Source organism: Fukomys damarensis, unplaced genomic scaffold, assembly GCF_012274545.1.
Source record: "Fukomys damarensis isolate Sample0158 unplaced genomic scaffold, DMR_v1.0_HiC HiC_scaffold_3, whole genome shotgun sequence".
Taxonomy (NCBI): Eukaryota; Metazoa; Chordata; class Mammalia; order Rodentia; family Bathyergidae; genus Fukomys; species Fukomys damarensis.
The window spans coordinates 9387945-9413774 of record NW_022900915.1 but is presented as its reverse complement, the minus strand read 5'-3'; the positions used below and the strand labels follow the sequence as shown (position 1 = coordinate 9413774).

The 25830-nt window shown below is 43.2% G+C and overlaps 1 long non-coding RNA gene across 1 annotated transcript in view; it reads right to left on the bottom strand.

Moving 5' to 3' along the window:
- The window catches only part of LOC104864258, a 56678-nt gene extending 45678 nt beyond the window's left edge, over positions 1-11000 (bottom strand). The window contains exon 1 of the long non-coding RNA XR_004518323.1: positions 10605-11000. This is a non-coding gene — a long non-coding RNA (uncharacterized LOC104864258). The remainder of the gene's footprint in view (positions 1-10604) is intronic.
- Between the last annotated feature and the right edge of the window lie 14830 nt (positions 11001-25830).

The following is a 25830-nucleotide window of genomic DNA, read 5'->3' as shown; positions in this document are numbered from 1 at the left end:
AGCAAACTGTACCTCATCACTTCCTGTTCTTCTGCTTGAGCCCCTCATGGGTCTCCACTGCATTTGAATTTGATCTTAATTTTCTCCCGCCTCCCTCCCCAGCCTCGCTTTCTGCCACCCTTGCTCCGGCCTGCCTCACATGCAGGGTACTTGCTGGCCCTGCCCACCTGGGTGTGCTCTCTCCTCCTGCTCCAGGACTGACTCTTTCTGCTCTGAGCCTCTGTGCGACCTCTCACCCTCTGGGAAGACACCTTTCAGCTCCAGCGTATGTTGGCTTATTCTAAGGCCCCAAAGCCCCAGCGTGTCTTCCTTCACTGTAGACTTTTGATTATTTGTTTAAAGCCCAGTTTCCCTGATGTGAGTCTGAACTTCGGGAAAGCAAAGACTGTGTGTGATGCAATCCCTTGCTCCCCTCGAAGCTGTAGTTAACATGGAAGAACTGAAAACCCCTCGCTCTGATGAGCTGTGAGCCTCAGCCTCTGTTCACTAGCTGTAAATTGAGGCAGCCGGCCTGGGTAACCTTGGAGATCTATTATAATTCTAATGTTCTGGGTTCAACAACTTGAGGGCACTTAGAGTGTATGTAGCTTCAGCCCAAAGCTAAATAAATTTAGAGCAATACCATCCTCAAAAGAAGACGCTGGGAAAAAAACTCTCTCCGAGTGGTATAGGCTGTGTTTACAAAACAAACCCAAGAAATCATCCATTATTGCAAGTGGAGCTGCCTGGGTTGAAGCAACAAGACAAAAATACCTCTGGGCACAGCTCCTGGGCTCCTACCCAGCTTGGGAGAAATAAGGCCACACAGTTCTGTGCCCTCTGAAGAGTCAGTTGCTAGAATTTTTTTTTTTTTTCTGTGCTGGGCCCCTCTGTGGGAACTCCTGCTACCTTTCAGACTTCTATTCCCTTCCACCCTCCCATTTTCTAGTGCAGTGCAAAGAGGAAGTGATGAGAGCAGACAAGGGATTGGGTCCCAGCTCTGCTACTGCTGCAATGCGCGTAGCCCTCTGTAGATTTTTCCCTTTGTTCCTACCCCCAGTCTCACAGTCTTGTCTCCAACCCATAGGGATTATAACTTGTGCTCTAAAGATCTGGGAAAACACAGACGGGCATGCTTCCAAAACCTTAAAAGGCTATACAACTACAGGGATTCTGCGGGCCATTGCTCCCGACTTGCTGACTCTCACCCTGAAGGGTTAATAGGTCAACTACCTAAAGCAGTGGTGGTCCAGTCTGTGGTATGTTTCCATTTTTCTATTAAGACAAAAGATGCTAATGTATGATTTTTTTTTTCTAAACTTAAAGCTCAATATTCAGGTTTAATTGCAGTGTTGGCTTCTTTGATAAATAAGTGGATTTGGGGTGGCAGCTTGGGTTCTCATCTCTACAAGTTTCATCGTCATTGACCTAGAGTCTCAGCATTTTGTCTCTGCTAAGGTGCTGAAAGGCTTGGGCCCCAAGTCAAAGATCTCAGGCATCCGAAGCACAAGTGAGTGAGCTAACCTAGATGGAGCACGAGCTTGCCCGATTGGTAGACCTACTACAGCCTTTTCTATAGAGTACAGGATTCAGAGTCAGGAACTCAGCTCTAAACCAGACCTAGTCCCAAGACCTGCAGCCAGGTGCAAGAAAACCTGGGTTCTGTGGCCCTGGGAGTTTGAAGTCACTGTGTAGCTGAGAGGCTCCGAGCATGTGCTTTGATGGCAGGCAGCCGCAACTGTGCCTCTCTCCCCTGCTCTGTAAGCTCCTGTCCTCCCTTCGGAGAAGCTGGATGGTTGAATGATCTCAATATGAATGGCAATAATGAATGAATATAAAGCATTTCACTTCATTTACTTGGTCCACTCCAGACACTCAAAAGCAATGCTAATATCACTGTTCTTGTTATTACTGCCACCATTTTTATTTTAGGGACAGACACCTGCCTTTCTTGGCATGCTCCCCTCCCACCCTGGTCTTTCCCAAACTCCCTGAGTTTCTTTACCACTTCCCCTTTGGTCCAGCCTTTGCTTTGTGCTTCCTGTTTTTCTCTTAACAACTCTACAAAACAAATACTTCTGAATTTACCTTATAATTTACCTTATTTTACTCAGCGTTGCTTAGTGCACACCTCTGAAAATAAAAGTACTAGATGAAAATGAATCTTCTTGATCAAAAAGTATACCAAATTCAAGCGCTGTGCCGGGGACGGCTGGGCCCCTGGGCAACATGAAATAAATAGATGCCTGGACTACTGGGAGTTGAGTTTTTCGGACGTGGCTCTGCCACTCAACACAATTGACATGATATTTAACAGCCCCCAAATCTTAATCTTCCTAGATGGAGCACAAAATTAACAATGTTTAAATCTGTGAGCCTTTTACTCAGGTTGACAAAATACTTTTCTCTAACGTATTTCTACAGAACTCCAATATATAAAATATTTAACAGAATCCTGCTCTGGCTATAGGAAAGGCGAAGCAGTTTCTCACCTGATGACCTTCCTCTCTTCCTCACCCTTAGATTTTTTATTTTCTTCTCCCTCACCCCCGGAGCAGTCTACAACAGCAGTGACAAACCTATGGCACTCTTGCTATTGCATTTTCCTTTTAAGGCAAACAATGTTAATGTACGAGTTGTTTTTTTCTAAACGAAAACCTCGGGATTCAGGTTTTAATTGCAGTTCTGGCACTTTGCAACAAGTAAGTGGGCTTGGGGTTGCCGTTTGGGCACTCGTCTCTAAAAGGTTTGCTATCACTGGTCTAGAAATGTAAACCATTATAGAGTTCTGCTTGTATGACCTCTTTGTGCCTCCGTTTCCTCATCTGTCGAAAGAAGATAATAACTAATCCTACCTCACAGTATTAGTTACAAAAATTAAATGAGTTAGCACAGTTAATGCCGTGGGTACAGTGCTCAGTAACTATTGGGCATCACTATTATTATTATTGCCACTTGATGGTTAAGGTGTCTGCCAGCCAGTAGCAGCAGGTATCTGTGATCATACAAAGGTGTCATGAGTGCATATCTATATGGAGATTATTATTTCACAAGACAGGCCAATTTTCTTTCTACTGAAAGCATGTGTTTTATAATGTAATAATTGGGGTACTCCTCGGTTCCATTCTGACAAACACTTCCAGTGCTCCCATTCTGAGTACTGCTGTTGAAGAGACAGGTATAGGAAGAGAGAACTCACACTGGTGATGCCAGCTGGTCTGCCTTTTGGTGGCTGGTGCTATGTGCTGTCATTCACTCAACTAATATTACTGTGTAGCTGCTCTGAGCCAGGCCGTATGCTGAGCACATGGCAAACATCAGGAAAAACGGTCCCCAGCCTTGTGGAGGAGGGAAGGATACAGGAAATATATGGCAAAAAAAGATCCATGTCATTGAGGGTATGGGAAGGAGACTGAGCAGGAGAAAGAAGGGCAATCAGGACACGGAGATTGAGATGAGACGTCAGAATCAGATTCAGGAGAAGAGCAGGGCTGTGAACTCAGGCTCCTTGGGAGCCTCACCTGGAGAGAGAGGTGGGGCTTAGGGGGATGGCAAGCAAAAATTATGTATCCAAAGGATTTCCAGGAACACTACTATTTGCTTCTATAATTTGCCTCTGGGAGAACACATAATACTTTTTTTGGAAATTAACTGTTTTAACAAGCTATTTTGTAAACAATTATTAAAAGGAAATTTGACATAAACAATTCCCCAACTGATCCTAGCATTAATCTTCTCCTTTTGATTAATAGGCCAGAATCACTTTTCACAGAACTTTTCTTTCTGGGAATCTAATTTGAAAACCATTAATCTCATTTAAGGAAAGCTGAGCTTGACTTTCAGAATGGTATACAGGAAAAAGCTTTGATTGGACTATTGATTGGACTTCCTCTCTTAGCTGGTTCCTCTGATAAAATGGGGATCGGACACTTAGTACAAAACAAGACTTTCCTACGATGAACAGGTGTGAAACTGACCTCAGCTATTAAATTGGATAGAAGGCATTTGCGTTTCTTAATAACTTCCTTTCCTTGCCCTCAAGCACAATGAAAGGACACTAACTGGATTATTCTTGTGGTTCCTGTTTGTTTTATTTGAAGAAGGAAGGATAAATATCCAACAGTGTCCACACAATTCTCTTGGGGCCCAGATTACAGACAGCCCCTCTGAGCTGGAGTCTGGCCTGGGCATCCCGCTGCCTGCTTCTAGACTACATAAAACTGGAGTGTATTTTAGTGGTCCCCTGATATTTTTTCTTCCCACTGCCCTGTTTAGACCCTATCCCCACCATAGCAGCTCTTCCCCACCCCGTCTTTTCTTCACATTTTTTCTTTTCTTTCTTTCTTTTTTTGTGGTACCTGGGATCGAACTTGGGTCCTTTGGGCTTGCAAGTTACGTGGTGGCACCACTGGGCTAAATCCCCTGCCCCTCATTTTTTAATTAGTATATATTTACAATACATAATGAATACATTCACCATAGAGAGTTGGTATATGTACTTATTAAATCTCAATCTTTTTTACTTCCCTTTTTGAATAAACTACTTATTATCTGTTTGTCTTTAGATTGGTTGGGATCTCTGAGCCTTGGGGATTTTTTTATCCATAAAAGGAACACAAAAAGTACCCCACTTTCAGGATTAAAGGTGATTACTGATTTTAAGAACTTGGCACAAGTTGAGGCAATTATAATAAATGAAAGTACGTCCTCTTATTACTATTACCCATACTTCTTCTTTCCTTCCTTCTCTCCTCCCTTCCCTCTTTCCCTCTTGCCTTCCCTCCCTCCTCTCTTGCTTCCTTCCTCCCTGTTCCATCACTGACCCTCTTCCACCCTCCACCCTTCGGTCGCCCCGTCTCTCCTCGCCCTTGTCCTCACATGCCTGGTCCTACCCCACCCACACACACAGTGTTCAGCCCTGGGAGCTTGCTTCCTCAGTGGCTACCTGCTGCTTACAGGCTCAGGGTCCTCCAGGCAGAGGAACTTGCATTTGGAGCTACTAGTCATCACTTTTTGAAACTCTAAGAGGCCCAGAGTCCCTGAAGATTGGGATGGGATAAATTGGCCATCCTTGCTACTGGGGAGAAAGATTGATTCTGGTCATTTTCAGCTGCTCTTTTAATATCCAAGAAAGTCTCCACAACATTCTCCTATGGGCAAACATCAGGATGCAGCTCAGCCCATCCTTCTTCTGGCCCTTATCTCTCTCCCAATCTAAGTTTGACATTGCAGCCTGATGCCCACTGGCTTTTCCATGGCCTCTGCTGGACCATGAGCTCCTGGAGGACATACACAGGGCCCTGTTCCCCATATTCCGCTAGATTACCCCGAATTATCTTAACCCCCTGGATGGTGTTAGGAACAGAGAATTTGAACTCTGATAGAATTAGACTTTAACAGTGTCACTGCTGCTTATTTCCTGTGACCTTGACTAATTGTTTATTTGCTCTATGGCCATGTTCTCAATTATTAATTCAGCAAATATTTATTGATCACCTGCTCTGTTCCAGGTGCTGTGCAGGAGCTGGCAACGGAGTGATAAACAAGGCAGAAGCAATCGTTGCCCACAAGCAGCTCAGAGCACTGGAGTCAGACCACTGAAGTCACCGGAAAACAACAAAAAGACAGTAGTAAATTATGGTGAGTAGTGTGAATAAAACATTCAGGAATTGGGCTGAGCAAGACAAGGTTGGGGGAATTCAGAAGATTTATTGCAATACAGTGGCCAGCAATGGCGGCGGCGGCCTTTCTCAACCTCAGCACCATTGCCATTTGGGGCACAGCTTGGTAAGAGCTGTCTTGTGCACTGCATGATGTTAGCAGCATTTTTGGCCTCTACCCTTGCTGTCATCCCACACTGTGACAACCACCAAGATATTACCAAGGTCCCCTGGGAAAAGGAAGGCGCAAAATCACCCTCAGCTGATTTCACCATGTATTTACTTTCTATAACTTTTAATAAGTAGGTAGGTTCTCTGAGCTTCAGTTGCTTTGTGGGTGCCACAGGGACGTTATCATTATCATCTTAGGAGGGACAAATGAGATAATAACCCATCCAGAGTAAGGCCTTGATAATGTATTGATTATTACTGATAACATGGTCAGAACATATTTGTCTCATAAACTGGACACCAGCACACTGGGGACAGGAACTGGTTCAAAATCACATCTTTACTCCCAGCTCACAGAACATGATCCTGGACTCCTCCCTTTAAACCTGGTGAGCCTCTGCAGCAGGACAAAATCTAAGAAGTACCAACACATAAAAAGGATGGATAGAGAAGACAGTCCATTCCAAACAAATGACTGTGGCTTTGGTTTGATCCCGGGTGATTCCAGTCCAGCCCAAGTTAACATCTGATAGAATCAGGCTTTCTTGTGGAGTGAGAGGCAGCAGCTCGCTGCACTGCCAGCTACAAGGAGGCCTTAAGAAACCTCCCCTTCCCCACAGTGAGTGGCTGATGAAAGATGAGGCTGCCTTTGGTTTTCCTCTTTGCCCTTGAACAATTGAAGAGGCCTTTCCATTTCCTGTTTGGCTGTTTTGAAGCTTCTGATTCCCTTTTGCACGTCAGATCTCACCTCTGCGGCCTTTGAGGCCCAGCCAGTAGACCAAGAGTATTTATTTTCAAACTTCCATGCCTATCTGGGGTGAGTAGGTGGGCATCTTGTTGCTTCCTGGTTCCTCCTGAGCATTTTGTGGCACTAGTTATTATCCCCATGGAACTGGGCTCAAAGGAAACAAGAGTATCCAACGTTTCCCAGTACCTTTATTTGCATTTCTCCCCACTTGTCCACACTTATCACTCTCAAAGTCTTTAAAGAGCTAATAGTCTAAGACTCATTTACCTTTATCAACTCAGGGTCGTTACAAGCAAATCCAGAAGGGCGTTGACCTTGGTGGTTTCCTTTTCTAAGAAATTAGTTCAAATGCCTTCCAAGACCTTGCTTGACCCTGAACCTGGCAATACCTGGCAAGTGTCCTACTACTTCCAGATCCTGTGTTGAAGCTATTTTGGCGAGAGAAGATAGGCTCCAATTTTAAAAATAACATTTCCCGAGAAAGTACATATAATGCATAAGACTCTGTCCCAGGCACCACAACACGGAACACGGCCCACCGGTTACCAAGTTCAGCACCCACTGCACAGCTGCTGGGCCAGGATATGTTGCAGCTGCAGAGCGAAGAGGACGGACACCTGCTGAACACCTGCCATGTAACCAGGACCTTACTAGATATTCTAGGTACAAGGGTAAATATGGCACCCTTGTGCATGGGTCTGTCTACAGAACACTTTCTATCGTTTAGCAATGTGGATTCTGTGCCTGGAGCACCCAGAAGGTTGCTGGCTGCTCAACCTGGGCTCGGGGAACCTTCCTGGAGTAAGTGATGCCCAAGCTGAGTCGTGAAAAATGATAATGATATAGCAGAAGAGGCATTTCAGACAGCAATTAGGGTATAAGAAGGCAAGGGATCTGCTGGAAACCACAGCAAGTGGGCATGAATCAAACCTAAAGAAGCAGGTGGAGGATGGCAGGCAGGAGCTTCCCAGGCCCTGCTTCCCAACTACAGGCTCCTTCAGGGTCTGCCCAGCTACAGAAAGCATACTGGCCGAGGGAGGCGGTGTCACAAAGGTCTGGCCACTTTGACCCTCTGTGAGGTAACACTGAAAGGTCATACTCCTGAGCTCCCCGCAGGGCATACGAGAGTCTGTTGAGCCTGCTTCCAATTTTAGCTCTGCCTAGTCCTTCCCTTTCCTCTCACTGGTATTGATTCCAAACATTTACTTTTAGGGTCGTTTTGGCTTTGAGGAAGAGCCAGAAGTGTATGGTGCCAGATCCGATGAATAAGGTGGATGGGGACGCACCATAATGTTTCCACAAGCCTGCCTGTCCGCTGACTGACACACAAATCGCGGCAGTCATCCGATTTTTATCACACTTTGTAACGACACTCAGGAAAGAGGAGTTCTCCCAGAACTGCTTCAGAAAGGGGCAAAAATAATAGGATAAGCCTAAAGTAAGGGGAAGTATTTTGAGGGGGATTAATGGCAATGTATATTTTAATGTTATAATTGTATTAAAAGCCATGCTATGATTTTTGATCAGCCCTTGTATACAGGCTATTGAGATACAGACTGTGAGTAATTCCCAGAGAACTGGCTGCATCTGACTATATCTTCTTTCCCTCTTGTCTAATTCTTGGAAAAGAGCTCCTCTTCCTCACCAGTTGACTTCCTATGCAGAATAACTTCACTTAGCAAATACTCCTGGTAGCTCTCTTCCAACAGCTCCCCTCGCTGGAGGAGGGGGCTTGTCTGCCTGGTTCCTCTAGGAAAGCAGCACTGGGCTCACCCTCTCTTCTCTCAGGATGGGATGCCAGAACAACACGGAGTGCCACTTGGCACTCAAAAACTATCAGTTGGCTGGAGGCAGCAGCAGACTGTGGGGCTTTGAGACTAACAACTTCAGTTCCTGCAAAGCTGCCCTGTGTACAGATGATAGACATCGATCCAAAGTGGCCACCTGATATGGCCAATGATGCCTGATATGCCCTGAATAAATATCATAAATCTGGATATTTAAATGGTCAAATAAATGCCTATTGTTCTACCTAAAAGATACAATACCACAACAGATTTTATGTCTACATAATTCTACAGCGAACTTCACTCAAGCTCACTAGGAATATTGTACAGAAGCCGTGGATATGGGTCCATGGGCAGACGATTTAATGACTGCTTTAAATTGCATGGAAGAATAGCACCTTAGCAGTAAGTCACGGTGTGTTTTATACAAGAGAGAAGCCAGTGAACTTGGAGAACTTTATACTAGGAATGTAGCTAAATATTTTGAGTGTGGGGGCTAGAAGACTCCTAAAAATATTAAAAGATCTCTTTCTCTAGTGTATGTTAAAAAAAATCAGATGATCATCTTCCTTGGGTTGTTAATGGAAATTCAACAAAATGGTAGAGTGCCATGGCCTACCATCAAAGACCTTTCTCCTTGGTGTATTTACCAACCACTGGCCAGATGTCATTCAAATTCTCTCAGCCTCCATTTCCACTCAGCCAAGAGCATGTCATAATACCTGATATTCTCTCTTCAAAAGAGGTCTTGTGGGGAATAAGCACGCTCTATTTCAGTCATGGCATGTGATGCCTTTTATTGAGACAGTGTCCTAAAAGCATTTCTAATCACTTCTCATAAATTTCCATGCTCTATCTTCTTCCTGAGGCTGAACAGGTCCTGTTATCCCCATTTAACAGATAAGAAATCTGAGGTTCGGAGAAGTTCAGTAATTTTCCCATATTCTCACAGAGAGTAAAGGTGAGTTAGATCTAGAATCTGACACCAAAGCCCACACTTTACACTACAGTGCTGTAGTCTTGTGTAGTGAAAACAGAGAGCGTGGAAAGGATACTAAGCATTAGATATATTCCTGTTCTGCCTCAGGTGCGCCATTATGCTCCAGGAGTGTGCAAGATCGAATGGCCCCGAAGGATATGTATGCCCTAATCCCTAGAATTCATGATTGTGGCATTGTACAGCCAACAGAGAAGTGGGGTTGCTAATCAGCTGACCTTAACATAAGGAGTGTAGCCTGGATTATCTAGGCGGGCCCCATATAGTCAAAAGGGTTCCTCAGAAGTGGAAAGGAGGAAAAGAAGAGGTCAGAGGGATGTGATGTGAGAAGAGCTCAACTAGCATTGCTGACTTTGAAGATGGGAGAGGGGCATGAACCAAAGACTCCAAGCAGCATCCAGAAAGGAATGCAGCCCTGCTGGTATCTTGATTTTTGTCCAATGAGGCCCATATTGGACTTCTAAACTACAGAACTGCAAGATGTTGGTTGCCTTAACTTATTAAACTTATTAACTTATGGTAATTGGTTATAGCAGACTAGGGCAGTTGGGCTTCTGACTTTTCTACCACTAATGCCCTGTGACTCTCTATGCTGTAATAGACAGTGCTGTCCAAAGCACAGAAGGAGCACAGAAATAAATGACAAAGTTACTTGTTCTTAGACTATAGTAGGATGAAGAAACAGAATTTCAGTGTGAACCTACTCCAAACCAAGGCAAATCATCTCCATTATGCTCAGCTTCTGGGCCAACAATCACTTTCCCCCAGCTTCTCTCTTTGGGCTGACAGATGGACCAGCAGTCCAGAGCCAACAGCAAACTGCAGAGCTTTGAGTCGAACAACCTCAGTGCCTGAAAAGCTGCCTTATTCATGCTGGTGACAGAAATTGATCCAAAGTTATCATTGATTTTAAAATAGAAGAAATGGGGGGGATAATAAAAAAAAAGCTAGGGATCCCCCCTCATCTCTCTTTTCTTTCCTCCACCTTCGTGAAGTACCCTCACATTCTGGCTGCATTCCCAATTCTTGAAACCAAACCCGGCCAAAACAAACCTCTTCCATCCAAACAAACAACTTCCACCAACAACTTCCATCCATCCCACATTATATTTTCAGAAGACATGGGAGATTCCGGGGAAAGAGTTACCAGATGTGGAGGATGCTCATGAGAAGCAAGAGGCTGCTATCTGGGGCCAAGTTCTCCAAGTATTTACGAAAGGGACAAAAGTATTTAATTGGGGTTTTTTACTCCAAAGTCTTACCTTTTTGCTTCAAGAAATTTTTACGGGAAATTTGTAAACACTGCCACCTCCCACTCCTGCAGCACACACTGCCTGGAATCATGTGGCTCCTGGTGATGGCTCTGGTTCATGGATCGTGGGAAGAAGTGGCGCATGTCACCGCCGGCCCGGGCATTTGGAAGTCATCCCGCTGCTGCTTCCTCTGCGAGCCCATGTGTTCCGGGTGGGGACGTTCAAAGATTCACCTTGAGCCTAGACTGCTGAGTCACCAGAGGAGAAGAACTGCCGTAGAGCCGTGGTTTCTCCCAGTGCCGTATCCAGACCAGTGACATCAGCAGTCCCTGGAATCTGCAGCACAGATTCTCTGGCCCCATCCCAGACCTATTCAGTCAGAAACTCCACAGACCAGGCCCAGAAATCTGTTTGAGTAAATCTTTGAGGGGAATCTGATGAAAGCTGAAATTGAGAATCAATGTCTTGGAGTTTCTAAGGCCGCTGAACCCATAGCATACTTTCCATGAGCAAAAAGTAAAAGAACTTGTTGTATTTAGCCACTGAGATAGTTGTGTTACTGTTAACACAATATAACTTACCCCGGCTGATACTCTACCATAAATGTAAGATAAGCACACTTTGCCAAAAATAGAGGCAACTGAAAGCAGAAACTTGATTTTTTAAAAAACTATTTTATTATACTTGGCTAGGTGATATCACTTGCTAAAATCTTTCAGTCTGAAATCTGCTCCAATTTTAATTAAAAAGAAGACTAGAGATAAACAGAGGTCCAAAAGTATCAGAACCAAACTGAGGCATTTTTCTTAAGAAACAACTGACCCATAATTGAAAAGGGAATAATTCTGACTCTGAAATTCAGTTTTATTTAGTAACTTGCCATTTGGCATCCTGAAGTCATCTCAGATCCCACTAGTGGTATGTGGGCTGCTGGCTTGATCTAATCAACCTCTTGACTTTGTGTTTGGGGAAAGTGGTGGTCCAAAAATACGAATGCCCTTACCCAAGGTCACTATCTTGATCTTCTCTCTATTGCTGTAACTGAATTAGCACAGACCAGATAATTTATAAAGAAAAGAGGTTTATATTGTTCAGGATTCTATCTGATGAGGGCCTTCTTTCTACCTCAAAACAGGGCAGAGGGCATTACATGGTGAGACACAGCAGGTACACTAGCTTGGGTCTCTCTTCCTCTTCAAAAGTCACTAATGCCATTATGGGAGTCCCACTGTCACGACCTCATCTTTTCCTAATTACCTCTCAAAGGCTCCACCCACAAATGTCATTCATGTACAAATTTGGGGCTTAAGATGCCAACACATGAGTTTGGAGGGCGAGGATGCACTAAATAATAGCAGTCACATAGTAAACTAGAGGCAGGACTTGGACCCGAGCCCAGGTCTCCCGCACTTCCTAGTCCTGGCCACATCTCTTTATAACACCCAACAACCTCCAGTCTTTTGGCAGCCGTGGAGCACACATCTCCATCTCAGCTCATGCTCTTCCTGCAAGAACCAGGCTGTTAATGTGAAATGTGGTGCCTGGCTAAAAGGAAAGTCCTGGGCTGGACCCTCAAGTCAGGGGTGTCCAAGACAAATCCCAAGCCCACTCTGACTTCCTCTGTGCAGAGGACAAAGGAAATGAGCAGTTAGGGAAAGCACGAAGAAGCTGATATACTGAATGAGAAACTAAGAGAGAATTTTAGTTTTAAGTGGGCTGCTATAACATACTACCACAGACTTACAGATTTTAAAAAAAATTGAAATTTAGTCTCTCAAAGTTCTGAAGCCAGAAATCTAAAATTTGTATCCCTGGGCTCAAATTGAGGTGTTGGCAGAGCCGCCCTCCACACATTTGGGAAAATGGGTGCTTTATTCCACTCTCTACTTCTGTGGTCACATCACCTCTTTTGTGTGCGTGTGCATGTGTGTATGTGGGTTAAAACCCAGTCAGAAAATCAAAAATACCCTCCTCGTCCCCAAATATTTAATTTAATCACACCTACCAAGACCATTTTTCCAAGTAAGGTAACATCTATGGTTCTCAAGGACTAGGATAACAATATCCTTGGTATGAGGTAGGGGGCATAGATTTTTCAACCTACCTCAGAGACTCCAGTTTACACCCTACTTCCAGATCTGGCTGAGCTCTGCAACAGGACCATTATCTTCTTTGAACTTCAAATTTTCTTCTTTTGTTTTTTTTTTTGTTTGTTTGTTTAGTACTGGGGATAAAACTCAGAACCTTGTGCTTGTGAAGCAGGTGGTGGAACCACTGAGCTAAATCCCTGGCCCCTCAAATTTCCTTCTTGTTAGAGGTTGGCACTGGATGATTCCAGATAACTCTTCCACTGAAATATAGCAGGTCTGCTCTGTGTTCCTATGGCACAAATACAACCCAAGGCAAGAAGTTGCCAGGAATCATCAAAGACAGATGCTAAAGTAGAGTTTGGCTGACAACTTTTGAAATATACCAACAATCCTCTTCCACTCCTTACACCTGCACCTACCCTCTGGGGACCACTAAAAATGCTGTGGCCAGGTCCTAGAGAGGTGAAATTTCACATGACCTTTTGGTTACAAGGACTTTTGAGAGTACAGCTCAAGTCAGGAAGAGCACCAAGAGAACCAGGGATACCTAGTACTCACCTGCCCCAAGGACTTAGGGCCACAATGAGCATTAAAACAATATAGTTTAATTCACAAATTCTCTCGGGACATAGCCTGAGAGGGAAGGAACTGGAGGGAGCTCCAGATTCCAACATGCAAGAGTTGGAGTTTTGAAAAGAAGTTTCATACAGTGCATGTGGGAATGTTCATTCCTGCAGTCACTTTGGAAAGCAGTTTGGTGGAGTGCATCAGGAAGATCTATGAGCCTTATGGTTCAGCAATCCCAATGCTTGATATCTGTGCCAGAAAAACAACCATTGTACAAAAAAGTGTGCATCTCGTCATTTTGCTCTCTCCTGCATTCCTTGCTCTGTTCTGTCTCAGAACTGTGCAAGTCTCCTGATTTGGGGCAGGTTTGGCCAATGAGAGGCATTGGTGGAAACCAAAAAGGCAAGAAGATAGAAGAATTTTGTTGCCAGAGCTCTCCTCCATGGGCCTGGGTCCCATCTGAGGACGCTGGCTCCTGCACTCTGTTCACATCACTTCTTCTGTGCCTCTAGCCCTGGGATGGTGCCTCTTCCTGCTGTTTTCAATCCTTGGATTACCTTCTCCTCCTGCTTGGCTTCTCTCAAGTCCTTCATACCATCACTGACCAAATCTTTGCATCAGTCCCCTCTGGCTTAAGTGGGTTTTCTGGAGGTTTTCTGTTTTCCTGACTGGATGCTGAATGGTAACAGTGTTTGTTGCAGAATTATTTGTCACTGCATAAAGTTAGAACTAGTTTAAGTGTCAGTCCGCTTTCCATCTCTGTGACAGAACACCAGCAGTGATCAACTTACAAGGAGGAAAGGTTCATTGTGGTTCACAGTTTGAGAGGTTGCTTTGGGGCCCGCCATGGGGGCAGGGAGGGTGGCAGAGGAGGCCTTTTCACCTCATGGAAGCCAGGAAGCAAACAGAGAAAGAAGAGACTGGTGTCCCAGTATCTTCCTCAAGAGCACTCCCACAATGGCCTAACTTCCTAAAATCAGGCCCTACCTCCTGAAGGTTCTGCCATCTCTCAATGGTGTCACAGCTGGCAGCCAAGACTGCAACACATGGCCCTTTGGGAGAATTCAAAATCCAAACTAAAACAACTTAAGTGTTCATCATTTGAGAAATAGGACATAATATTGTTTTAAGTTGATATAAATCATATGTTTGAGTTTCATTCTACAGGAAGCAAGAAGGGACAGAGATGTGTAAACAGTCAGGACAGGACCGACCTAGGCGTGGCTTGGGCCTCTCCTGAGGCTGTGTGAAGACGAGTAAGTAAATGCACAGAGCACCCAGCCTGGGGTCTGACACAGTGAGCACCTTGAGAGCTCTAGCTACTACTGCTGTTATTTCCCTCACTCTGCTCCAGCCCCAGCCATGTGAGCCTTTCTTGTTGTGCATGGGTCATCTTCTCTACAGCTTCCACATATATGCTGCTGCTTATTTCTGTTATTCTTTTCTGCCATCTCTTTCTCACCCTTCAGGGTTTGATTATATATCATCAGCTCAGGGAGACTTTCCCTGGCCTTCTTCTAAGTGGCTCCTCTTGCCCAAGCTGGGTCTCTGTCAGAGTACTTGTCACAATCTGAATTCGACTCTGTGAGGTGTTTTTCTTTTTTCCTTAACTTACTATTTATTACAATTCTCCCATGCTTACAAATATATGAACTTCACAAAGGCAAGGACAGTATTTGTAGCATGCACTGCCATCTTCTCAGTATCTAGTAGAGTTCCTGGCACAAAGTAGAGGTACAAGTAGCAATGATATCAGTAATAATATTACTAATAATAGTAATAGCAGCAGCATTAAAACTTACTGTTCATAACCTAGGCAATTTAGTGAGACTCTGTCTCAAAATAAAAATGATATAAGGACATAGCCAATGAGAAGACCCTGGGCTCAATATAACCACCAAAAATAAGTAAATAAATAAAATAAATGATACTATTTATTGAGCACTTACTATGTACAGACAAGTTTTTATGTGCTTTTCGTATATTAACCAATCCAAATATAACAATAGTCCCCCTTTTTTGGCAGTACTGTGGCTAGAAGCCAGGGCCATTGCATTGAATTGTATCTCCCTCCAACCCCTTTTCTGAGACAAGTTCTCACTAAGTTGCTAAATTGCCCAGGCTGGGCTCAAATTTACAGTTCTCCTGCCTCAGCTTCCCAGAGGGCTGGGATTATAAGAATGTGCTATTGCACCCAACTGTCATGATTAAGTGGACATTAATATTATATTCATTTTACAGATTAAGAAACTGAGTCATGAGAGAGATTAAGAAACATGACCAACATCACACAGCCTGCCAGTGCCAAAGCTGGGAGTTCACCCACTGGTACACCTGTAAGTACTTATTGAATGATGAATAACTGTTAACTCAATGCTGCTGTGTTGTCTCTCTGATGTCTTCATGCTCCAATTAATCCCATCAAAGCTAAGCTTTGTTGTAGAATAAAGGGAAGCGATGAGCCTAATTGATAGATACCCTCAGGGAGGTTACAGCCCTTAGGTGGAATAGGTTGCTCTCTAGTAGAGACTTGGTCACTCAGCAGGGTGCAGCCCACATCACCTGGATCTTCAGAGACCACGGTCACCAGCAGAGCTCCAAACACAGTTCTGCAAGCAGCAGAGAACTGGCTGTCCTGGGCAGAAGCCAAAGTGAGAACAACAGCCCTTATGGAGACCAGGGAGACTTCTGTTTAGTCCTAGCTCGAGAGATAAGAATTTCCTGGAAGCACACCTTCCTCGCAAGGTGAATCTGAACAGCAGTGAGCAAGACTGCGTCTGCTGAGGTCAGAAAACTACTCACGATATACAGGCTGCAGACTCACCACGTTCTCATCACACTCCAGGCTCCTTGCCAGAGGCTACAGATAATCTGCCTCCTTTACTTCCAGGCATCACCCTTGTGATTCCTCTGATGATAATTCATCAGTAAACGTTTGTCGAGCACCCACTATGGTGATGAAGCGAATGCTATTTTTAACTGTTTTACAGATGAAGAAAAAGAGATTGAGTGACTTACCCCACTTGGACATGGACGGCACTTTTCTGACCCTTCTGCACTTAGCTCTGAAACACAAGTCAGCCTGATGACAGCACCCATTTTTACCTCTGGTCAGAACTGCTTTCTACACTGACAGCCATCACATATGGCCCCTCAGTGTCAGGAGAGTGCTTCTCTCCAGTCACAGGAGTCATTCGGCAATAAAGGGTGCAAGGTTCACAATATATGCTCAGTAAAGATTAGCAGATGTCATTGTGTATGTGATATACTTGTATATTGCACAGTTGATTTTATGTCTACTAGGCTAGGCCACAATACCCAAATATTTGATGAAATACATCTGAGTGTTGCTGTGAAGGTGTTATGGCTTGTATCTATATGTCCTCCCAAAGCCTCATGGGGTCATAGGTGGGGCTTCTTCAAAGAGGCTGGATCCAAAGTGTGTGAAGCTGAGATTAAGGATATGATGCTGGGATTGATTCACAGTGTGGTGCTCAGATTAAGGGTGCCCCACCATGAGTGTGTTACCCACGCTCCTTCTGCCTGCTTTCTGGGACAGAAAGAGGGCTGCTGTTGTCACTTGCTGGTGGTCCATTATTTCCCAGCTACTTCACTACTATTTTGCTACCTTCATGCCTTCTGCCTGCCATGAACTGTTTCTCCTTTGTCATGCTACCCTGCCTTGGAGCCAGCCAACCATGAACTGAAACCTCCACAAACTGTGAGCTACAATAAACCTTTCCTCCTTTAACTTTGAGTGTCAGGTACTTTGTCTCAGAAAAGTAACTAAGGCAGAAGTTCTTTAGATGAGATGAAGGCTTATGTGAGCAGATTCTGAGTAAAGCAAATTACTGTCCATAATGTGGATGGGTCCCATCTAATCAACCTAATCAATGATCTTAAGAAAAAAAAAATAGGCTGAGATCCTTCAAGGAAGAGAGAATTCTGCCAACAAACTGATTTCAGACTAAAACTGCAAGACTGACTCTTTCTGGGCCTACAGTCTCTTATACTACCTGGAGATTTTGAATTTACCAACTGCATAATCTGTGTGTGTGTGAGTGTGTGTTAATCAGGAGAGAAAAGAAATTTATAGATCTACATCCTATTGTTCTGGAGTCAAAAGCCTGAATATATATGACTATACATAAAAATATACATGTATGTATTCATAGCAATGATAACAAAATGTGGATGAGCAGATAAAAGCTAGGGAAGGTCTGCATGAGAAGTAAAGAATGTAAACTACCTGAATTCTTCTAACAATCCAGTCCCTAATGAAGCATATTACCTGGACTGTCACAAATGCTTTCACTTGTACCAGGGGAGCTGGTGGTCCTGATTTAGCTAGGAGACTCATTTTCTAATCTCAGTTCTTTCTTTTCTCCTGTCCCCTATGTGCTTCCACCATGAGGACCTCATGACATTTGTGTGACAAGTGTATGAGGAAGCCCACAAACAGATAGTCCAGCCCTCCCTGGCAGGCCCCACCCAAGGATTGGCTGTGGCCCCGGAGGTTCAAGAAGAGGCTGGCCCCAGGCTGCCCTATACCAGCTGGGTGACCTTTCACAGTCTAGACTTCAGCTTCCCTTCTTAATGAAAGAGGAATGATCATTGTTCTGGGGGTTACTATAAAAATTAAAATGATATCTGTATATGTTATTGGTTTTTTTTAATTCTAAGAAGAGCAGTCTGCCAAATGAGCAAAAATAAACAGCTTCTGGGCTCAGGATCAGAGCAGGGTCAGCCCTCCAGCCAGGGTGGGCTACAGTCACTGCTCATGTGCTCCTCGATGTGGACATGGAGACTGTGAACCTGGTGACAGCCCCTTCCGCTTTTCACAGTTGCCTCTCAGAACTTCTCAGCTGCTCAGTCTCCTTTCTCTTGGAAACAACCCCTGATGGAGGCAGCCTGGGGAGAAAGGCCCACAGCTGACCACACAAGTCAGGGGCAGGACAGAGTCCCATCCAGACCTGAAGTCAGGTACCTGCTCACCACCAGCTCAGGTCAGCTGGGGTTCAGAACTGAACTTTCTGACCCAGGGGCCAGGACAGGAAAATGGCATCAGTCACAAACCCTCCCTCCAAAGCCCACAGCAGAGGAGCAGGGAAACAAATGAGGTCTGGAAAGAGCAATCAATTTGAGAAAACAGGAAAGCATAAGAAAGATTCCAATCAGACAGTCAGTGGCCAGCAGCACTGTGAGGCCTCTAGCTGTCTCCTACAGCTTAAACCTGATGCATCACTCTTCCCTTTATTTTAAAATTTAGGGACAATGAAATGCATTTTCCTATGCCTAACCTCAGACACTCACTTATTCTGTGACATCCAGCTAGGCACTGAGTCTCTGCTTTTCCTTTTCTGCACAATAACAAAATCGTAGGGAATCAGAGCTTTCAAATTGTACTGTTAGACTTCAGGGTCATGATTTTGCCATACATAAGCCCCTCAGCTGTCACTGACCTAATGTTGCTCTCTACATGTATTTATTTATTTAAAGCTGCGCCGCCATTGATCCAGCACAAGGAAGGTGAGATTTGGGAAGGCTGCTCTGAGATCTGCTCTCAGTCCGTCCTGCTTGGGCCCAAACAGCAGACCAGGTAGCCACGCCTTCCCCTGCCTGCACTGCCATCAGCTCCAGCACAAGGAAGGTAGCTGTGCAGGTCCCACTGAAGCCCCCCAGACCTCCTGATTGTGCCAGTCCTTGGACCCACTCTGCAGAGGCATGGGTGGTCATAAAGGATATTTTTCTGAGCTCCCAACTTTGAACATATCTAAAGAAAGGGCGGGGAAAACCTGTAGTAGAACTGTGTGGAGTTCAACCCTGCAGGAGGTCGGGGAACTCAGTCAGGGCCTTGTGCCCAAGGTCAGTCTGCATCACAGGAGTCTGCCATCCGCTAGCTGAGATCAGGGGACTTGGTTCTGCACATGGCTGCACATGTTGTATATTATGACAGCAGAGATATACTCTGAAAGAGGCCCTTCAAATTCATTTTTTTTTCTTTTCCTCATTCCACTCTGCAAATTCTTTCTTTTTTCTGTCCTCTTTCTCCAACTCAGTCTCTTGCTCCACCATATTATCCTTCATCTCCCTTTCTGTTCCTGCTTCTGCCCTCAGATTTCTTCTTTAATCATTTTTTTCTTTTTTCTTTATGTTCCTTTCTTAGGTCATTTTACCTCACTCAAGCGTCAACAGTTTCAAGGGAAAGTGAGCCCCTATTATGGTTAAGGAGATATATTTTTGTCCTTATACTTGCACTTTGTCTATCCCTTTTGAATTTAACAGTTTCCTAAAGACTGTGTGGTCATTCTATGTCCTCTGGCTTCACTTGAAACCTTCTCCAATTGTTTTACTTATCACTCCTCTCATCCTAACTCTGTCTAAACACCCACACTAAATGGTAAATATGCTACATTGAAAAGTTTATTCACTGCAAACATATTTTGGGCTACTTCTTGAATTTACTTTAATTCACATGATTTAAAGGTGATAGATTAATGACTACCACAAGTGGTCAATTTGCAAGTTGTGCTTGATCCTATTGTGTTGCTGATTGTATCAATTGGGATAAAGGATTGTGATTGATTTAATGAGATGTTTTCTCTGATATTATGAAAATGAGAATGTCTATGAGTCATTAGAGACTCAAAAGCTAAAGCGCAACTATATCAGGAAGATTTAAGTAATAACCCAGAAATTAAACCAAGGACAACCCAACAACAAAAATAAAAATGAGAAAACACTTAAGACACAAAGATAAACATTCAGTTCTCCAATGGCAAACAGTAGGGCAAATGAGGATGAAAAGTCTGATAATGAACCACCAGGACAACCTGAACTCATAGCACAGAAAGTAACAAAACAAAACAATCAGGCTCTAGAAAAATTCAAAACAGAAATAATTTCCCAGATAACCATAGAGACGGTGAGCAAAATGAAAGTCATGATTTGAGACTGTACAACAGAAACTGACAAAAAAAAAAAATAGATGACCTCAGGACCATTGTAGAAGCCATTAAAGCCCAGCATAAGAAAGAAATGGAAACAATGAATGCCCAACAGAGGAAAGAAGTGGAATCCATAAAACAGATTCAAACAGATATCCAGGAGATTAAAAACTGTATTGAAAGTGTTAGCAGCAGAATAAAAGAATGTGAAGATAGAATCTCAGATATAGAAGATAGGATTGCAGTGACTGAAAAGAGAGGTCTCTTCATTTAGAGAACTACTGCCATTACTCTTCAGACTTTTCAGTGAAATTGAAAGGGAAGCAATACTTCCAAACTCATTCCTGGAAGCAAGTATCACTTTGACTCCCAAACCAGGGAAATATGCAACTAAAAAAGAGAACTACAGGCCAATCTCCTTAATAAAAATAGATGCAAAATTCCTTAATAAGATACTAGCAAACAAAATATAGAGGATCATCAAAAAGATCATATATCCTGACCAAGTCAGATTTATTCCAGAGATGCAAGGATGATTCAACATATGTAAGTCAATAAATGTAATACACTATATTAACAGAGTCAAGGACAAAAACCATATGATCCTCTCGATAGATGCAGAAAAAGCATTTGACAAAATTCAACGCCCATTCATGATAAAAGCCCTGCAAACAATTGGAATAGATGGTCTATATCTCAATTTAATAAAGGCTATCTATGAAAAGCCAACAGCCAACATCATATTAAATGGCCAAAAACTGAAAACCTTCACGTTAAAATGAGGAACGACACAAGGATGCCCACTATCACCACTCCTCTTCGATATAGTTCTGGAAACATTAGCCATAGCAATTAGACAAGAGAAAGAAATTAAAGCAATAAAGATAGGAAAGGAAGAAGTTAAACTGTCATTATTTGCTGATGATATGATACTCTACATTGAAGACCCCAAAAACTCCACCAAAACACCTCTAGACTTAATTGACACTTTTAGCAGAGTAGCTGGATACAAGGTCAACACCCAAAAATCAATAGCCTTCTTATACACAAATAACAGACTCACTAAACAAGAGATTAGGGAAACAATTCCTTTCACAAGAGCATCCAAAAAAATGAAGTATCTAGGAATCAATCTAACAAAAGAAACAAAAGACCTCTACACTGAAAACTACAGCACTCTGAAAAAAGAGATCGAAGAGGATATAAGAAAATGGAAAGATATCCCCTGCTCTTGGGTAGGAAGAATCAATATAGTGAAAATGGCCATACTACCAAAACTGCTCTACAGATTCAATGCAATGCCAATTGAAATTCCAACACTATATTTCACAGAACTAGAAAAAAGAATCCGAAAATTCATTTGGAACCATAAGAGACCTAGAATAGCAAAAGCCATCCTAGGCAACAGAGACATGGCAGCAGGTATAACAATTCCCAATTTGAAACTATACTACAAAGCCACTGTGATAAAAGCATCATGGTACTGGCAAAGAAACAGATGTGAGGATTATTGGAACAGATTGGAAGACACAAAAACAAATCCAGATATACTAAGCTATGTCATCTTTGACAAAGGAGCTGACCATTCTCAATGGAGGAAAGATAGCCTCTTTAATAAATGGTGTTGGAAAAACTGGATTTCAACCTGCCAAAGATTAAAACTGGACCCTTTATCTTTCACCATGCACTAAATTAAAATCCAGGTGGATTAAGGATTTAAACATTAAAACAGAAACACTAAACTTGCTGGAAGATAAGTTAGGCAGAACTCATGAAGACATTGGCATAGGAAGACTTTATGAACAAATCCTCAGTAGGACAGGAACTAGCACAAAGAATCAACAAGTGGGATCTCATCTTATTAAAAAGCTTCTGCACTGCACAAGAAGCCATCAACAGAACTAAGAGACAACCTACAATGTGGGAAAATGTTTTTACAAGCTGCTCCTCAGACAACGGACTACTATCGAGAATATATAAAGAACTCAAAACAATCAGCACCCCCCAATATAAAGACCCATTTCAAAAATGGGCATCTGAAATGAGCAGACATTTCTCAAACAAAGAAGTAAAAGCAGCAAGTAAATATACGAAAAAATGTTCCACATCACTGGTCATTCGAGAGATGCAGATGAAAACAACACTGAGATTCCACCTCACCCACAAAGTATGGCTGCTATCAAGAAATCAACCAATAACAAATGTTGGCGAGATTGCAGGGAGAAAGGAACCCTTCTCCATTGTTGATGGGAGTGCAGACTGGTGAAACCACTATGGAAATCAATATGGAGATACCTCAAAGACTGGACTAGAGGTTCCATTTGACCCAGCCATCCCTCTGCTGGGTATCTTTCCAAAAGAAAAGAATCACACCACAGTGGTATATGCACACCAATGTTTATAGTGGCACAGTTTGTAATAGCCAGAACTTGGAAACAGCCCATTTGCCCATCAGTTGGAAACTGGATAAAGAAGATGTGGTTTTTCTATAAAATGGAATACCATTCATCCATAAAGAATGAGAAATTAGATTCATTCATAGGAAAATGGATACATATTGAGGATATACTCCTAAGTGAAATAAATGAGTCACACATGTAAATACTGAATAGTTTCTCTGGTATGAAAAACTATAATAGTACATAATATCCTAATGAGATAATTGAAAATGTGAAATGGGAAGAAAGGGGCTAAACATGTAGGGAAATTGGGAAGGGTAGGGGAAAGGGAACAAGGGAAAAGAAAAAATATGAGAAAATGAAAAAATGGAAATAAAGTGTTTGTAAAGGGGAGGGGAGGAGGGGGTGAAGGGAGGGCAGGGACAAGGGATTAAAAATGAGAACCAAGACCTGTCATGTAAACGTACAAGATCCCAATAATGAATGAAACTGTACTGTATCCCTAAAATGTACCAATAAACTCAATGAGGAAAAAAAATAAATATATATATATATATATTTATATTTAAAAAGGGAAATTCTCTCAGACCTCCTAAATGTGACAACACAGCCTTTTGTGTTAATGATGAATATAAAATTAAGATTGAAAATCCTCTCCTGTGCCAGGTCCTATGAGCATCCCTCAGATTGTGTTGTGGAAATCCTAGCCTAGATGACCCTGACACACTCCGGCCCTGGCACGGCACTGTGAAAACCTTGAGCCTTGACCAAGGCTAACTTCCAGGAAAGACTTCCAACTCTGTACATTAGACTCGTCTCCTCTGGTGCATCCCTGCCTTGCTCCTCTGCAGTCCTAGTACAGACTCTCCACCTGCTGAAGGCAGTGGTTGAGTGAATCGGTTACTCCCAGATTTGAGCAACAGTGTCAGCACTGTCCTGTACATGTCTGGACATTGTACTTAACAGTGTTGCTTCACATCTCTAGGACTTGGCTTCTTTATCCCAAAAAGTCAGGTTAGTTCTTTTTTTTTTTTTTTAATGTCAAAAGCAATTTGAGTGGGAAAGCAAGAGTCCGTGTTATCACGGTGGCCCAAAGGGGTTGAAAGGCAAGGAAGACTCTGTCATTTGGAAGAGAAAGTAGCATGTATAAAAGAAAGGGAAAGAAGCCATTCTGTGCATGGTATTCAGTGTGATTATGACAACAGCTGATATTTATTTAGTGGTTACAATTATGTTAAGGGTTTTCTAGTCTTGATTTTGCTTTATTGCTCCCACTTTACACATGAAGAAATCCATATTCAGAGAAATGTGTCTTATCCGGGAACACAAGTAGAAAGTGGCAGATCGGGGCCTTGAACTCCGGTCTCCCTGAGTCCAGGGCTTATAGCCTCATTCTCAATGACAGGGCCTCCTGAAGTAGGGACCGCAGTCGCTGCTCCTACAGGCCCATGGCCAACTGCTCATCTACACTGCATGCTCTGTTGCTTGTCCTGTGCCTGACTGAACAGGATTCCTGACTTTCCCACACAGGGCATGGGCCTTATCTCTTTTGCAACTCTCAACTTGTTTTTTTTTTTTTTGTCTTCTCTCTCCTGTCTTTTCTGTTCTGGTCCTTTCTGAATCACCAGATTAATGAACCCCAGTCTTAATCTTATTACAGGGAGCCAGCATCCCTTGTTCTACCAAGGAGTAGCAGTGGCTCTGGTGGCCTGTGCCCCAAAGCACCAGAGAATTTGGTGACATCCAGTTGATGTTCCTTTGATGGATCCTCAAAGAGAGAGTAATGCCAAGGGAGCCAGTTTCATGTTTGTTATATAAATTCTCCCTGTGTAAAACGTCAGAGAACTTGCTAAATGTAGAGAACTTACTAAAGCAATGGCATTAGGTGTAGAGCGCAGGCTTTCCTCTGGCCATGCACTGAGCAGCCATCTCTGGGCCTCAGACACCCCATGGCTTACATGGAATGACCAGCCTTATAGCTTTGGTGGGGATCAAAGGGGAGGGAGGGAATAATACTCATGTACACACATGACAGGTACATGTCAACAAAAGTCACGTCCATGTGAGGAATTGTAGTAAAAGCAATGCTTCTTGCTAGCATTTGTAACAATCTCTTTCCCTTCAACTCTTCCAGGTACCTCACTTCCATTAAAAATGATCTCGTACTCCTGCTATTTTCATTTGGCCTTTTCAGTCCCTCCAAATATTATCTCCTCCCTCTTCACAAATGCAAATTGCAGTTTTAGGCCTAAAAGCAAATTGATTTTTCCCTCTGACCCAACAATCTAAGACACTGATGTGGCATATGGTTGCAGTAGCTACCAGCTTAAAGACACCTGTCCCAATTGTGACAGTTTTCTTCACCTGATCAAGGCCTAGTCCTTATTACCTACCTATCTCTCCCATAAAGATTTCTGGATAACCTAGGATGAGTGAAGCTGAACAGGACATCTCCACTGTTAGTCATCTCTGCTCCTAAGCTCTTTGATGAGGCTGAGAACCTGTGCCCTTAGGACAATCTAGGCCACCATGGTCACCTTCTATAAGTACTCCATCAATGAGAAAATGATGGACAAGCCAAAAGACTGTAGGGCTGGGTGGTTCCATGCCTGTCTTGAAAGTGCAAGGCCGTGAGTTCGATCCCTGGTACAAAACAAAAGACTGTAGCACTGGGTCAAAATGATGAAGGCTCTGAATTAAATATTCTTCGTCAAGCAACAACAAGAAGACATCTGTGATGCAAGACATTTCTGCTATGCCATTTTCTAACCTAGAATGTGGAGGTCAGAAGGCTCTGACCCATACACATGCTCATTCTGAACAAAAGCAAGGGGAGTGCAGCCCCTTCAGCAATAACAAATTCAAGGACATTCAGCTTTTAGCTACATTCAGGGACACTGGACCAAGCTCACCTGTCCCAGGTGGGCAGTGATTACAAATCAGACAACAAATAAATGCTTTAACCTGGAGGAGCTTAACTCTGGATTTTGAAATTTAATTCCTCCTGCCATAAACCTTTCCCGTGTCCCTACTCTCTGGAAATGATACCTAAAGAACGCCCATAAAGCCAGAGTCTAGGTATTTTCAATCAATTAATTAATTAATTACGAATAACCCCTCATTTAGGAAAATTAATGCACAAGAAAGAATTCCATTGAGCTAGGCACTTGCATTACAAATGGGGCCTCTTTTAAAATGAGAGCCTTAAGTGTATTTAACATAGGACTTGAAT